General features: G+C 39.3%; 1 protein-coding gene across 1 annotated transcript in view; it reads right to left on the bottom strand.

Moving 5' to 3' along the window:
* lrp8 (low density lipoprotein receptor-related protein 8, apolipoprotein e receptor) overlaps window positions 1–4,344 on the bottom strand; it is a 185,690-nt gene that overhangs the window by 178,406 nt on the left and 2,940 nt on the right. The window lies entirely within an intron of this gene.

Below are 4,344 nucleotides of genomic sequence, written 5' to 3'. Positions count from 1 at the left end.
TGAACTAGGTGCGGAACTGCGCACCTAGTTCACAGTAGTTCAACTATTAAATTTTTCAGTTTAAACCTTCACACAAAGGTATGAAATGAAGCAGGAAAGTACTTGGCTGATGAAATTATGAAATTGGCTGAATCCAATTTCATAATTTCCTCCTTCCTTTAATCTGTACCTAAATGGGGATTTGGAAAATTCTTCCCTAATGAACTGGCTCACAGTTGTGCCTTTTAAAGCACATTTTAACTTCCCATTGCAATACAATATATAAAGGTGGTTCACAAAAACAAATACAGCACATATATTTCTTAAAATAAATATATTTTACTATCAGAAAAACTGCTTTAATGTTCAGGAAACTTTTGTAGGTATTTTGAATTATTTAACTGATTAGAGAGTGACAATATTGTATTTTTTTTTCATCTGTAAAGCTTTCTGAAATGAGTAACGGAAGCCACTGAACATTTTCATAATCAATTTTTTTTAATTGATTTCTTTAAAAGAGCTTCTTTCATATTTGTATTCAGCTTCATTCTAAACCATTTCACTGACGATGAAATGCATTAACTTTTGAGTTCAACTCCCTCAGTAACAGTGTCCACACACAGGAGTGTTGATTTCAAAGTGACATGGAAGCTTTTAATAGTAGGGTGCATTCACTGATCTGATTGGCTATCGACTGAGAACGTCACCAGCTCTTTTCTTTGTGCATCTCTAATCTAAAAATGATACAGAACTTTGTGATTTCACCAGAGTCTCCTTTGAAAAAGAATGAGAAACATAAAAGGCAAAAACAATTTTTCAAATAGGACAGGAAAAAGCCTGCTGAAAGCTCCTCTGTAGGCTTGATAGCTGTTAACATGGCACGCTAACGCTGGTTTACAAAACTTATTAGCTTTTTGATGGTGCATCCGCCTCTTGTGGAGGATTCTAATTTCATACTTCCTGACGCCAACCAGAACTTGTTGTCACTTCAATTTAAGAGTCATTGTTAGGCTTATGATTAGGGGTTACCCCAGGAAAAGGCAGCTTGGGTCGGTGCAGCGCATCATGCACCTCGTCTCTCTGACCTCACATTCAATTTACATTTCTGGCCCCAGCTGTAACAGTCTGCGTGTGCATGTGTGTGTGAGCAGGTGACCAACATGTGTTTGTGCATGTATGTGTGTGTGTGTGTGTGTGTGTGTGTGCGCTAAAGGCGCGTTTTAGGCGCCTTTAGCGCCTAAAACGCTTCTCTGCAGTCTCTTATAACACTATCGTGTGTGTCTTTGTGTGAGGAGGGTGGTGTGTGTGTGTGCATGAGAGAAAGGCTGATCTCTCTCACACACCCACACAAACACATGGCAGCAGCGTGAAATGCGTTCTGATGTCTTCTCTATGGGAAGTTGGTCTCAGACTGAAGCTGAGACGCTCCCCATCTAAGACTCATTGTCTTGCTGTGACACACAAACACACATGAGCGCACACGCTCATATACAGCTCCACAACATTTTTCCCACCCTGAGGTATTGAGTTTGTGCCCCACAGCTTTTAGTTGTTTTGCAATCCTTGGTTTTCCAGGTTCATAAAGGGTTCAAGACTTTTGGTGGTGTTGGTGTTCTTTACCAAGTGCATGTTATGATTTAGGGTTAAAACTTTCAGAAGCTTTAGCTGGCCGCTGAGTAAAGCTTTGACAGATTAATATTCAGACACAGAATAAAGCAACAACTGTACTTGCACCTTTGCACAAAGTATTTTCAAGGCTGATTCCTGGGACATTTGGAAACTTTCACAGTTATGTTTAAATGGTGGATTGACAGAAATTGCATGCTATTTTCTGGGGATTTTTAGCACTAAAGGCTCTTTTACAGCACATGTTATATTTTAGATTTAATCAGTTTAGACAACACAAAGTTTAGACAAAGTTTGTTCACACTAAATTTATGTCATATTTGGCTTTTTAATTATCTCAAGTAGACGTAGTGGAAACCTGCTGAATGGCTACCTGCTCAGTATGGAAGAATGATCACTGAGCAGAGCAGCTGTTAACAATGGTGTGTTGGCATTTGATTGGAAAATAAATAGATCCTATCCTTTTTAAACCGGAAATTTTGTTTGGAACTCTTTACCGGCCTTCAAAAAAATGTGATCCAAGATGCAAAAGTCTCAGGTCTTTCTCTTAATAGTGAATATCACAGACTAAAAGACCATCTAAATCATTGCTACTGTTTATTTTGGTCATATTAATGGAAAATGCCATCAAATCACATGTTTACAAGCTGCTTGATCAAGGCCACTATGCCAAAGATAAGGACATGACAACTTAAGTTTAGGATTATTGTGATGCTATAACGCAGAATGATTTTGTATTTTTTGTATCCTATTAAGCACCAGTTTGAACAAGTATGCAACCTTCTTCTTCAATAGGATTCCACAACCTAAATGTAGGCCATGAAGAACCTAAAGGAAACGGACAGTTCCGATGTTTAAGCATGCATGTGAGTAGGTGTACTGTCCACAAAGACAGCACAAATGCACCAAAAACCATAACCACCATCACCACTTTACTGTCTCCCAGGGAAACAAGAGGCGTGTTGAGAATGAAGTAGCGGAGAGAGGAAGAGGAAGATGAAAGACTTAAACAGCAGAATGATGAACACAAAAGGATCATTTTAAATGTACTTATTTACAAGAATGGTAGGTGGATACTTCAGGATAAACCTAACAGAGTACTCTAGAAGCTTGGTAACTTATTCTGACATACTAACCTTATTATAATAAATGCCCCAACAGAATACAGTAATGCCCTAAGAAGTGCAACAAATACAACATAAATCCCTCTAAGTAAAACATAAAAGTAGGGAGTCTGCATTAGAAATATACAATATATAATTTCATCTTGTGATCTTGATGCATTTCCCTCCCAGTTTTAGTCGCTCTTTAAAACAAGTGTAAGACCACTTTTCTAGTGTTTGAAAGAAATCCTTGCCACTTTCTGTCTATCTTTCAAATTTGAAATAAAGATTGGAAACAGCCACAGAAGTGCTGGTAGGATAAAAACAATGGCCACTTTCCCTGCTCATTTTGGCCTGTTTTTTTTTTTTTTCTCTCTCAGTCTCTCTCTCTCTTTTCTTTTTTTTCTCTCTCTTTTGGCCTTTTTTTTTTTTTTTTTTTCTATCTTTGGAAATTCTCCAGAAACGGTTGTTCCTATTTTCCTCCCATCATTTCTGCTCTACACCATCTTGCTTCTCCCAGTCAAATTTGTCCCATCGTTTCTCCGCCTCCCTCTCCTGTTCAGCCTCCACCCCCTCTCCGCAGAGCTCTTGCTGGTGATATTTGGTTTTAGGGAGGGGGCGCAGCGGCAGTGCTGGCATCTGTTCGAAGGCCTGGCGTCTTGCCAGTCAACGAGAATCACGGCAGCAGCCAGAGTCATGCTGTTGGATTTATCTCCAACCAACCTGTCAGCTGATGCTCTTTGTGGATCTGAGGCGAGTGGCCGCAACCTTTTTGGCATTGGCGCTGTCAAGGTGAAGCAATAAATGATTTAAAAATGGCACAAGAGAGTCGATTAATGGACACTAGAATGCAGAGGAAATGAGACAGCCTTTTAGGAAGAGACACTTTCACAGACTAAGAGCTGGTGCCTTCAAAGAAAAGAATGACACCAGGTAGCAAGGGAGAGAGGGAACAATAGGGGAAACGTACATAAAGGTAGAGACTGAGAAGATGCAGTGATTCAGAGAGTGAGAGCAAACCCAGGAGAGAAGCATACCCACATCTGAAGCTTACAAGATATGTAGCAAAGAGAGTGAAGAGAGATGAAAGTCACAGTCCTCATTTCCACCACAGACAAAACGTCTCTCTGTAAAGAACAGTGGATGACCTTGTGTTTTAAGGTACATTTCTTACATTCTCTCTGAGCAACACTTACACCAAGCAAAACAAACAACACCTGCTAGACAGAAGGCGAGCTCTTTAAAAGCCAATTCTACCTCACCTCCAGTATTGTCCACCATCAAGAAACTCAAATCTCCGGAGTCACAGAGACGCAGTCAGAATTCTTAATCTTTGAGGGTTCAGCACATCAACAAAGCAAGATGAGGAACCATGTGGTCTTTATTGTAAGTATTAAACCATCTAACCACAAATACAACCACTTTTAAATCTTCTTCAGTGACCAATTTATGATCATGCCACAAATACCGGTCTTGTTCTTTATTCAACTTAAGAGAGAAAAACCAAGGTTTCAATTATTTCTACTCCTTGGTGAATTTCAAATATTTCATTGTTTACACATGAAAGTGATTAAGCACTGGTTGAGTAGATGCATCGAGTTATGAGATTTTTAAATCTCATAACTCGATGCATCTA

The sequence above is a fragment of the Poecilia formosa genome, unplaced genomic scaffold, assembly GCF_000485575.1.
Source record: "Poecilia formosa unplaced genomic scaffold, Poecilia_formosa-5.1.2 Scaffold38, whole genome shotgun sequence".
Classification (NCBI taxonomy): Eukaryota; Metazoa; Chordata; class Actinopteri; order Cyprinodontiformes; family Poeciliidae; genus Poecilia; species Poecilia formosa.
Note: the sequence above shows the minus strand (reverse complement) of the source record. Positions and strands in the feature narration are given on the sequence as shown.